Raw genomic sequence first — 12,417 nt, 5'->3', positions numbered from 1 at the left:
TACCTCCTCTGTTCCCTGCATAGACAGATGTCTTTGTTCTTTCTGAGTTTTACCCATCACTAAAAAGATTCTCTTGGACTATGTGGGTTTTAGTGTATTCTGTGATTATAGAACAAGGTTCTGGTTTCAGGCAGAAATGAAAAGTTCCCTAATTTCAGTTCCCAAGTTCCATGTCCCAGAAGAGGTCAAATTTTCTCTGTTTTGTTGGAAATGACTAATACACTTCCTGCATGTTTCATATCACAGTGTAGATGCCATCTTAATATCACAAAAGCCTCTTGGGTAAGCACTGCTATTGACTTCATTCAGATGGTTTTCTCTCCCTTCAGTTTTCCCATTGGAGCAGAATATCATTTAAGATATCATATCGTTACCTTTTTCCTGTGGTTTTGCTTAATACACTGAAAGGAGTTATAAGCTTGTTTGGATCAGGAGCTCTGCTTTGTACTTCTCAATGTTGACTTTCTAAGTCATGACATAAAGTTTTCAGTCATGCTGAGCTTGTTTGTCCCTTTTATATCTACACCACCAGTTCAGTTCAGTATTGGATGTAGAGTTGGCACTTTATGCATTCTTATTGTTCAAATTAACATGTGTTTCTCATAATTAATGCAGTCTTTCATATGTGAAATGGCTCCATGCTGTGAAAAGTTCAAAAGTCACTGAAGACACAGTCAGATGCTTTGTCTCTATAATATTACCCTCTTGTTAATATAAAACTATATTGTCATATTTATTTTCTTGCTTTTTCTTTTTCTTTCTTTTTCCAGTCCTGGAGCTCAAATTATGGGCTTGGGTACTCTCCTTGAGCTCCTTTTTGCTCAGTGGTAGCATTCTACCACTTGAACCACAGCACCACTTCCAGTCTGTGAGATAAGAGTCTCACAGACTTTCCTGCCTGGGCTGCCTTTGAACTGTGATCCTCAGATCTCAGCCTCCAGAATAGCTAGGATTACAGATGTGCACCATCAGCACCCAGCAATACTACTATATTTCTTGAAAGACCTATGGAAAGATAGGGGAAGGAAAAAATGAAAAAGTCAACTTACTGGAGTTGGATATAATGATTTGCAGCCAGCTACTCATTAACTGCCAGACAAATTCAACTAGAACAATCCCAGATCCATCCAGGACATGCTTGGAAGATATAAAATCCAAGTGATCAACTTCAATTGTCTTATTTGACAAATCAGGATATGGAATCCAAGGAACTGTGGCAATAGTAAATTTTCAAGGCATTGTCCTAAGAAGAAACTTTATCTAAAAACAACAACAATATTGCCACATATTTGAGAAATTAACAAAAGTTTTTTTTTTTCCTTCAAGATCAGTGTTTGAGTGAGACACAAACCATGCAATAGCAATGACAATGGTGTATCTCTGTGGTAGAGACATCATATGTCCTCCAAGAGGCTCCATCCATTTCAGGACACAGGGGTAATTTCTTGGCAGGATATTCACACTCACTACTATAACTGTTTTTTTTTTATTTTTATTTACATGGGATGTAATACTGTCTGAGCCATAGGGTACTACCTCATTCTCCCAATGTCTCTTTCCTCAACTGTCCTAGTTTATTAAGGATTGTCATCACTAAGAGGCTAGCTGTTAAGATGATCAGGAAATATTAAGAGTCTCACTTTGGCTAAAATTTGCCTATTGAACCAAATACCCCATAAGACAGAATGACCTTATTCTGTATCTACATATAGAGAAACGTTTTGATTCTTTTATCTTTAGATTTGCAAAAACTCAGAAGTCTGGTAATATTCTTTGTGTGTGAAGCTATGCAGAAGATTTCTTTTAAATATTGCTGTTGAGAATGTAAAAAAAGCCCAGGAAATACCAATTTTTTTTGGGGGGGGGTCCGGTCATGGGGCCTGAACTCTGGGCCTGGGCGCTGTCCCTCAGCTCTTCAGCTCAAGGCTAGCACTCTACCACTTGAGCCACAGCGCCACTTCCAGCTTTTTTCTTTTTGCTTATGTTGTGCTGAGGAATGGAACCCAGGGCCTCAGGCATGCAAGGCAAGCGCTCTACCACTGAGCCACCTTCCCAGTCCCCCAATTTTTTACATACTCTTTTAACCTATGATTTAGTAAACCTTTATCTAATGTTTGCATTTCTGGAACACTGTTCACGTTGATATGCCCTGTAAGTGCTGGTGCCCATTTTAGCATTATATGAGATGTTAACATGTGAAAAACAGTCCAAGTATCCATCAATAACAGATGCTTAAATAAGCCATGATGTGCTGACACAACAAATTGCTAAAACATAGAAAGAAAGAACAAGGAAGATTGCTACTTATGAATAGGGATAGGCTCTCAGTATACATTTGTAAGCCTGAAAAGCAAAGTTCAGCACAGCATATGTACTACATTGTCATTCTTTGAAAATGAGGGTGAGTGACATCTACATAAAGGAACACTGTGTATGAGATAAGTTGAAAAAATAATAGATAGGAATGGGAAGGAAAGCAAGTTTTTTTCCATTTAAACTCTATTATGTTGTCATTTTCATTTAAATGAATGAATTGCATCTTAAACACAATTAAAATAAAGGGAATAAATTACAGAGGTTATTCTGGCTTCTACCCATAAAAAGCACAACAAGCATGAATTACTGGATAATTAATGTTAAAGAACTGTTATTAAAGAAAACACATATTTCACTTTGGAGTGAGTGATATGGAATTATAGTTATATCTCTCTCTGCCCCAACTGGGTCAGTATATAACATTCATCGACTTTTGCTTTCAAGTCTAATCATTTACTTAATTGAATGAAGCTCTCCTGACTTCCTTAGATCATTGATGCCTTTCAAGAAGTGATGAATTTTGCTCCCATGAGATTATTTGTTTGAACTTCATTTCCTTTGTAGTTCTTATTTATTAAGAGTCTTCTATGTGCCTGATGCTGTGTTAGGAGCTTGAGGTACACAGACGATAAGAATCATTCACTCTTCTAGGGGATGATAGAGAGGAGAGCAAAAATAAGTATTATGCTATGCACTGAATGGAGCTTCCAATTTCCCTTCATATGCTGAAGTTTAAACAACTAGAACCTTAGTGCTAGGAATTGTATTTGGAGAGACTATAAAATTGATGAGACCATTGAATCACATCTTGTTTTGATTTTTGCTTTTCAGTTTTTGAGATACTTTTGCAATTCAGTAGCTAAGATAACAGGTGTAAACCAGTGCATCCAGAACTATATTGAGCAAAAGTCTTAAGAAAGAAATGTTTTTCTTTTTCTTGCCAACAATCTCAACTTCCCAAGAAGTTACCATTACATGTGGGGGCTACAAGTTCCTGGCTCAGTGGAGTTTTGTGTGTTGAGTTTTTACACTTTTTATTTCCAGGATATCAATTTAATTGTTTATAAAGTTCCTGTGTCTTCATCAAATTTTTCTTATTATGTTCAACTATTTAATTCCCTTTGAGTTCATTTTGCTGTTTAGTTGTATAATTTGACTTCAATCAGATGCTTAGAGCTGTCTTCTTAATTTTGATTGGTCATTCATATTATTCTTGTCAGTCCATTTCTTCAAATGTCATCTGCTTCATTATCACTCAATTCCTTTTTGAAGAATTGACTTTTGGGGCGACATGCTGCTTTGTGTTTTAATGTTAGTTATGTTTTTACATTGGAATTCATACATCTGAGGCTATTGACACTTGGCTGGAAATTTTTATAACCTATAGTCTTTTGGGTGAAATAATCTCCATGTTCAGTCAAAACAGTTTGGTGCCTAAATTGGGAGAGTCCATTTACCATCGACTAGGTATGGGATATGATCCTCAGCATTGCTAGATTGAGATTAACTAGAGTCTCAACTAACTAGTTAGCCTCCACCTCTAGTTAACTAGTTGCAGAAGAGTCCATTGTCTATTTTAGGGCTATTTTTATTATAGAAACGTCCTTCCTTTTTGTAGTGGAAGTTACTTTTAGCTGCTGGGAGTTGTACAGCATATGGGCTAGGCACACACACACACACACACACACACACACACACACACACACACACACACACACACACACACACGTAAACATCCAATCCTTGGGATGAGTCCCACAAGCCTCAGCACAAACCAAGTACTGAGTACTGCACTGGATGGGGGAGCAATGGGAGACATTTCAATGCTTAGAAACGCTATCCAATAGAACATTGCCCCTACAGGGAGGCAATGGAAGTCTCAGGGATGAGATGGTCTTATCTCTGCACTGAGTCCTGAATATCAGTGAACACATGCTAGAATGCAGTTTTCAGGGGGTGGGTTAGTGCTTTCAGCACTGTCTGACAATTACCTCCCCAGGTAGAGTGGGTGAGAAGTCAGTAAATACCATGTGATTAGGAGTCTGAGTGTAGGACTCTGACCCACCTAGGACAGAAACCCAAGGGAACTCCTAAACCAGCCACAGGATGTTTTGTTTCTGCCTGAGTCTCTGTGATTGAACTCACTCCACAGCACATAGTTGCTACCAGGGGAGTTCTTATTGCTTGACCTTTGGTACAGGACTATGTCAGACCCATCCCTCCGCTAGAGCACCTCACTGCCATCATCTACCTAGACTACTCTGTTCCTTATTTTGAAGATTGCAAGATATCTTAGTCTCAAGCATCCTCAAGACAGCACCTTGCTATTACTCTCCAAAATAAGATGTGTGTATGTGTGTGTGTGTGTGTGTTTATGTATGTGTGTGAGCGAGAGAGAGGGAGAAAGAGAGAGAGAGATTGAGAGAGAGAGAAGAGAGACTCAGAGAAAGAATAACCTTTCTTCCTCTAGGCTAGCCTTCCACACTAAAACATATTCTTCTAGGTTTTCATACTGGGCCTAAGCTTTTCAGATGTGGACTTATTACACAAAAGAATTGCCAGTCTGCTGCCACAGTTGTTTGACTTACCTTGTAATCTTGTGATCGTATCACATGTTAAATGCCTGCATACTGAAATTGCACTATGTTCGATCTCAGCTTCTTATACTGAATTGTGGGGGTCAATATCCTTGTATCTCCTGATAAGGGGATTTGGCATTCTTTGGATTTATGTGAACATACAATGTTTGGATCACAATGCAAGTGTTTCCCCCAAACTGAAGAAAGCAAGTTACCAGTAAGAGAAAGGCTGCTTCTTTGTTAAACATTTTCAATAACTTGTTGACAAAAATCATGGCATTCCCCTTCCTTGCACATGATAATTGCAGTGGCTTACTTTACTTCCGGCTTCCTGATCATTTATTCTTGTTTATTTCTACAGGTTTTTTCTTGTTTCTTATTTTTAAGTAACTTTTAAGTAGTTGAACAAAGTTTCCATTTAACAAAGTACTTCTCAAGTACCCGCTTCCTGGTGTTTATTTTGTTGAACTTTGCCTTTGTCTTTGTTAGAAATTGCACTACTTAGTCTTCACCTTTTCCTAGTTCCTGGCCTGCGAGAACAAGGTCAACTTGTCAGGTTTCAAACATCATATTTCTGCTTCTAATTTTTTCTTAAGCTTGGTTTCAAAAAGAGTCACAGCTGACTTGCTGGAGGGAACTATTTTGGACTGCCAACATCTTCTTGACTTGAGCAAGAAGGATTTCTGACAGCTGCCTTTTCACGTTACAGCCTGATCTGCTTAATTCAGGCCACTGGCGATGATGGGGATTCATTGTACTTTTATGGGTCTCATCCTTTCAACCATGTTAAACTGGGAAATTATTTATCTTAGTGCTTCTAATTTGTTCAATGGGGTGACCATACAAAGAGAGATCCTTTTCCTTTATTTTATTTTATTTACGATACTATTTTTGCCTCTATTTCCTGTTTAAGGATTCTCAGTAGACGACTGAGGTAGAGCATCATCTCTTCTTTGGAGTTAGTGATAGCATCATTGGTTTCCTTTTGACATTAAACATTTTATTGGATAATTCCTCACATGCCTTAGGGAGGCTGTGTGATTCCTTTTAAATTAAAGGAAAATCACATGGTGAAATTGACTTGCCTCATGGAGCCCTTCTCCCTGAAACCACCTTGGAGAAGAGTGATGTTTTCAGTTTATTTTAGCGCTTTATTAAAAAGAAAAACATACTTTATGAGTACACCATGGAGGTCAATATAGATTCAGGTCACTTTTCAATCCTGTCTCCATTTCCAGGCACAATGGAAAAGCTCAGGCTGGCAGGCCACTCTGTTCATGGCCCTAAGAGCAAGGACTAGCCAGTCCTAGGACTCCTTACTTGTTCCAGTACTACAAATAAATGGCAAGTTCAAAGATTACAAGATTTGGAAATTTGGTTCAAGCTCTACAATTTGGGAAAAATAGACCTTAGAATTGTGTCATTTTGTGAAAAACAATGAATACACACACACACACACACACACACACACACACACACACACACACACACACACACACACATACATTAACCTCAGAGAAAAATAGGATTATCTCCATAATGTGATTGCAGAGCATTGAGGTCTTTTCTTGGCTCAGAATCCTTCTGTCAGGTAATATCTGATTTTCTTTTTGCATTGATAATTTTATTCCTGGAAATGTATTGAGTTTCCCAGCATCTTTAGGAAGCCAAAAACCCTATAAAGGGTATGATATACACCTGGTTGATCTCAAGGTGAACAGACTTATTAATTTAATTATGAAAAAAATCTGTGCCACACAAGAAACAGGGAGTATGAGGAGTGGAATATACAATACAACAAGAGTGATAAAGGAGGGGTAGAAAATATTTCTCCACTTCATACAGGCCAAGAATGTTTACCTTGTTTGATAGTGTATGTTCTTTTAAAGTCTGGTTGGGAAATACCCTATATCCCTCTGGTCTTAAATGCTCAGATATTTTTTTCCTCTTCTATTGCTTCTCTTTAGTTTTCAAACACTATTGTGAAGTACTCAGAATGTTGAATTTTGCTCCTGAAGACACATTACAAAATAAAGCCACAGGATATTGCATTATAAGTGAAAATGACCAGAGACAATTGAGACTGGATCTGTAATATACTTAAGTTAGAGTCATGGGAGCCTTCCATTGCCTGGTTCAAAGTAGTAGATTCACATTCAATCTGCCTCCACGAAGTACAATTCCCAAGTAACTTGTAAAAAGAGTCTATCCTATTGCTATCAGATCACTGGGAAGAGCCTAGACCTGCTGAAAAATATACAGTTCTCTGGGTGCTGTTGTATTGGAATTTATCAATTCAGGCACTTGGAGGAAGAGAGAGGAATATTTCTAGAGACATAATATTAAGAGGAAACTCATGATGAAACAAAAATTAATAGAAATATACTTTTTCTGACAAACAATTTTAACATCTAATATTTTCACGGTTAGCATAACAGTTCTATCACTGCTAGGAGAAAAACAAAGTTATTTGTCCATCATTGTTGGGAGAAAAGCAAAGTTATTTGTTTAATAAAATGTAGGGAACTCAGAACACCTCACAAGTTTGTTACTGATAAAGATAAAACTGTGCATGCAAAAGTGTTGAAACAACAAATAATAACACTCATGAAGAAATGGAATCTCTTATCTCAAAATTCACTGATAAATATTAGAGCACTGGAGATGGATACTTTTTTAGAAAAACATGAACCTTTAGCAAATATGTAGTAGAGATAAAACAGTAAAATTTGAATTTCCTCGAGGGACAATCCTTTCTCTGAAGAAAGAGGCAAGGAAAAAAAAGGAGACTGAAGAGAAGGAAGAAGAAAGACACTCTATCATTATACTACTTTTACTGATATTTATGTTTGTTTTCTCAAAGACTTTCACATTTATCCTGCCTCCAAATCTTTTTATTCATTCCAAATATGCATAGCTTAGTGTAATATTAAAACATACCAGGTGCATATTAATTGGTTTCCTATTAGCTTTGTTTCAAATCAGTTTGTTTCAACAACTGAGCACCTGATACTTGCCAGCAAGGGGAATGAGGAAATGAATATGCAGAGATGTCTGTGTGGAATGAATCTGACACATATTCAGAGAACTTCGATGTCAGATGCCAAATACATGGGGGTGGAGAGGAGAAGCAGCGAATTTCTGTCTGAAAGGGAAGGAGAACTCTTTGTGGAGGATGTTACAGCAGAATTAAAGTTTGAAAGGCAAGTAGACATGACATGATGATCTAGAAAGAGATTAAACATAGGTATACATCTAGACTTGGACAGAACTTATTAGCTTTGCAGATAGGCTGTCTTGCTGTATGGAGGAATGACATAAACCAGAATGCTGACTCTACCCTAGCATTGGTACAGAGTCAGGCTTGGATCCTGGCTATGATTATTATATCAGTTCCATTAGGGGAAACAGAATCCTTTCCTAGGAAAATTATAGATGGATCAAGCAGGTAAAATTATTATAATGAAAGTGGGCTGGCAGACATAAAAGTACAATTTAATCATTTGAAAAAAGAGATAAAGTATAAACTATTCAGAAGCAAGCATTAGGAAGGCAACTCAAAATTTGCCTTTTGTAGACTACAAGTAATCATTTAAGACTTAGTGAATACCTACTTAGTGCATATGCTGGAATTCTTCTATCTGAGGGCCAAAATTAAGGAGATGTGTTTCCAGTACTCAAGTCAGTGTTTGACTATAGAAATTACTGTATAGTGCCTGGGGAGAAACTGGGTATGAATTATAAGAAAGGACCCAGACAGTCTGTATTTGGGACACACCAAAATCAGCAAAATTCTAGCCAGAAGACTTTCTCACAAGCTCTATTCTGATTCCTCACTCTTCACTTTCTGTTTTTCCTGTAAAACCACTTTTTGTAAGTAGAGAAAATGGTTTTGTAGACAGGCTATCTTGATTTTAAAAAGTACAGGTGTTTGGAGCCAGTAGCTCACACCTGGAATCCTAGCTACTCAGGAGGCTGAGATCTGAGGATTGTGATTTGAAGTCAGCCAGGGCTAGAAAGTCCACAAGTCTCTAATCTCCAGTTAATCACAGAAAAAGCTGAAAGTGGTGCTGTAGCTGAAGTGGTAGAGTGCTAGCCTTGAACAAATGGAGCTCAGGGATAGCACCCAAAGTTCAAGGCCCAGGACTGGCAAAATTTTTTTTTAAAAATCATGAATTTTTAAAAGTCTACTTAATTGTCATGCCAACTTTGCCACGCCTACCCCAACACGTCAGAAGCCCTACAAATGCTTCTGTGACAGCCTGATTTCTGGTCACTCATAATATGGATTTAAATTTTCTTAGGTTTTCCCAAAGTCCATCCATTTCACAATAATACCTCATATTATAAAAACTATTTTTGGCAATATGATAGATGCAACATGCCTTGATTTAATTTCTTATTGTAGGCAACGTTAATGATCACACAGGTTCCTTATGTCATAGAGTAAATAAACTTTCCATGCATTTATGTCCCTATGTATTTTGTAAAGTAGGATACAAAGCATCTCTTCTTTTAGTTTGTACTTAGACAGGACAGCACTGGGCACGGTCTCACGGAGGTATGATCATCTCCATGGTGGTGTGATCATTACTTTGTGTCTCTGTGATCAAACTCTCTGAGAGAATAACATAAAGGGAGGAATGCCTTGTTTTAATTCATATATTCGAAAGGTTTCAGTCATTCATGATGAGGAGATTAAACCGGGACAGAGCAGTTCACATCATTGTGACTGGGAACCAGAGAGAAAGAATACAGAAAGGAACCAAGGCATCTCCAAAGAAGCATCTCTAGGGACCTACTTCCCTTTGTAAGACCACACCTGCTATCTTTCACTATCTCCCAATAAAGGCATTGGCTTAACCTTTACCAAGTTGATTCCATTGTGTGTGTGTTGGAGTCTCAGGATCCAACAAGTCCCTAAAAGTTGAGCAGCTGTCAACCATGCCTCCAATATAGGAGCCTATGGGGGATATTCTGTATTCAAACTAGAACAGATACTTTAAAGCGACAGATATGCTTCTAAGAAACACAGAGATGTGTTTCATCATCCTATAGGCTCCTACTGTTCCATTTCTTCTTACCTGCTTTTGAGTGTTGTGCTGCCTTTTACACCTACTATGCCACTCTGTCAACTCCTTCATAGTATCAAGCCACTTCTTTTCTTGGAATGGGCAATGGACAAGATGGATCTTTGACTCTACTATACCTATTTTTCAAGTCACATGGCTTGATTTTCTTTGGACAGTTTCTTGGGGTCATCCTTGCTCAAGCTCTATTCAACAAGGTAAGCACCTCCTCTAACTTAGTTGTGGTGAATAATGCCAAAGAGTTAAAGGACATGTGGCTATAGTGGCATATTTCAATGATAGCGATCTGTCTAAAATCCTGTGCATCACCCCATTTTCTAATGCTGAAATAATCGCTCTGCTGATCTCCATTCACAAGGTCATATACCCTGAGATGTGAAGGGCACATGAAGATTGCTTGTGTTGATTAGATCTTAGGATATTCTGCTTCATCTACTCCCCTGAAAGCAGGTAGCCTTTTCTTGAATTAAAATATAAAATGTCGGGCTGGGAAGGTGGCTCAGTGGTAGAGCGCTTGCCTTGCATGCCTGAGGCCCTGGGTTCGATTCCTCAGCACCACATAAGCAAAAAGAAAAAAGCCGGAAGTGGCGCTGTGGCTCAAGTGGTAGAGCGCTAGCCTTGAGCTGAAGAGCTGAGGGACAGCGCCCAGGCCCAGAGTTCAGGCCCCACAACCGGACCCCCCCAAAAAATATATATATATAAAATGTCTTCCAAATACCCTGAATTATGCTAGCCTCTAATTGGTGTAATTCCTTTGCAGCTGACATTGGTAATTATGATGAGGAATAAATAATTTGCTGAGATTTAAGTGCCAAGAAGCCAAGATTTTTAGACAGATCATCTCTTTAGAAGCTCATAATGACAGCATGTATTGCTATTATTTCTATGAAGAAATCAAGTCTGAAAATAGAGATAGGTCTTGAAGCCAGATCTCTTGAGTCAAAAGCTGTGCTTTTTTATAACACAAGGAGAATCAACTTTCAACACTATCATCTGACAAAACCCACATGGGATGTTTCAGAGATGCCTTTGTTCCATTTATCACCTTCACCTCTGAAACTGGGCTTATCAAATGTCTCTCCCTGATAAATCTTAACAAGCACAGTAGCGTGGACTAAGTTTCTCGGGGAGGGGTGGTGCTTGAGCCATTTGGGCGGGGGTGTTGGAGAGACCAGACATTTTGTAGAAAATAAGAAATGAATGGTGGTTCTGGCAGAATCTACCAATTTTAGAGAGATCAAGCGGAGTAGGAGATGAAAAAGATAGACCTGTCCTTTTTTTGTTTCTGATTTTTCTTCCCTTACATTTTACAATGAGGAAAAAATCATTCAGTGTTTTCCTGCAGTGAGTATATGCAATGTGTTTATGTCTCATCTTCTTAAGGACCAGAGAAAACAAATAATTTTAATGAAAATGCAAAAATGGAGTATCCACAAAAGGGCAATAAAGAAAAGCTGCAGTTTTCTTTTCACTGAGGCTTCTGATTGATTTTTAAAATAGGGCTCTTTGAATTAATATTTCCTTTAGGCAAAAAACACCCAATTAAGTAAAATCATTAATTAGTTAATGCTTACAAATACTTTGAAAAGGAAGCAAACAACAGCTCACAAATGAATGACATTATTATTTATATCTATTTCCTTGATTTTTGTTTGTTTTGCAAATAGGAACTCAAGTATTAATTTATATCACAAATTGGAAACTGGAACTGTAAGATGAATGAACTGAAGGGAAAACAAAGGAAATCCATTTAAAAATGGCTTTATAAGTTGTTTTTATATTTTCATTAGCCTGTGTATATTTACAACCCTATTGGATAATTAGTGATTGAAGTTTGAAAACTGGATAGGCAATGCATGTTACTGTAGGAAAGGAGACTATAGAGTTTTTTTGGTAATGCAAAGGGTCACAAATATGACTTACAACTTAATGACCTATACAGTGTATTACATCTGAAGTCTTCTTTTGTTTTAAGCTGAAAGTGGAGTGTGATGGGGAAGGATTTATCTTGGCAGCCATTTGTAGAGAGGGATCATGGGGGGGGAAATATCATCTTAAGAATAGGAGAAATTTGAGCTGTTTAACCTAGAACATGTAAGACAAAATAAGAGACTTGATAGCCATGATCGAGCCTTTTGAAGAGTTATTACATTACAAAGAGTCATATAGTTTTAAAAATGAAATGTTGGACATTATTGAAGAATTTTCTGATGAGTAATCTAGACATGAGAGTGCTCTCAGGTGAAATAGAAATTTCCACTTCAATGAAGTATTCTGAGACAGAGCAAAAGACAATCTAGCAACACTGTCGTATGTGGGATGTGTTCCCATTATCAACTTCAGGGTTTGCTTTGGGGAGGCCTGAGTTAGACGACAAGATGGTTCTGCCTAAATAGGAGTTCTATATGGAAGTGCATCAAAAAGTGAATGTT

The sequence above is a fragment of the Dipodomys merriami genome, unplaced genomic scaffold, assembly GCF_024711535.1.
Source record: "Dipodomys merriami isolate MVZ:Mamm:240054 unplaced genomic scaffold, mDipMer1.0.p SCAF_2, whole genome shotgun sequence".
NCBI lineage: Eukaryota > Metazoa > Chordata > Mammalia > Rodentia > Heteromyidae > Dipodomys > Dipodomys merriami.
Note: the sequence above shows the minus strand (reverse complement) of the source record.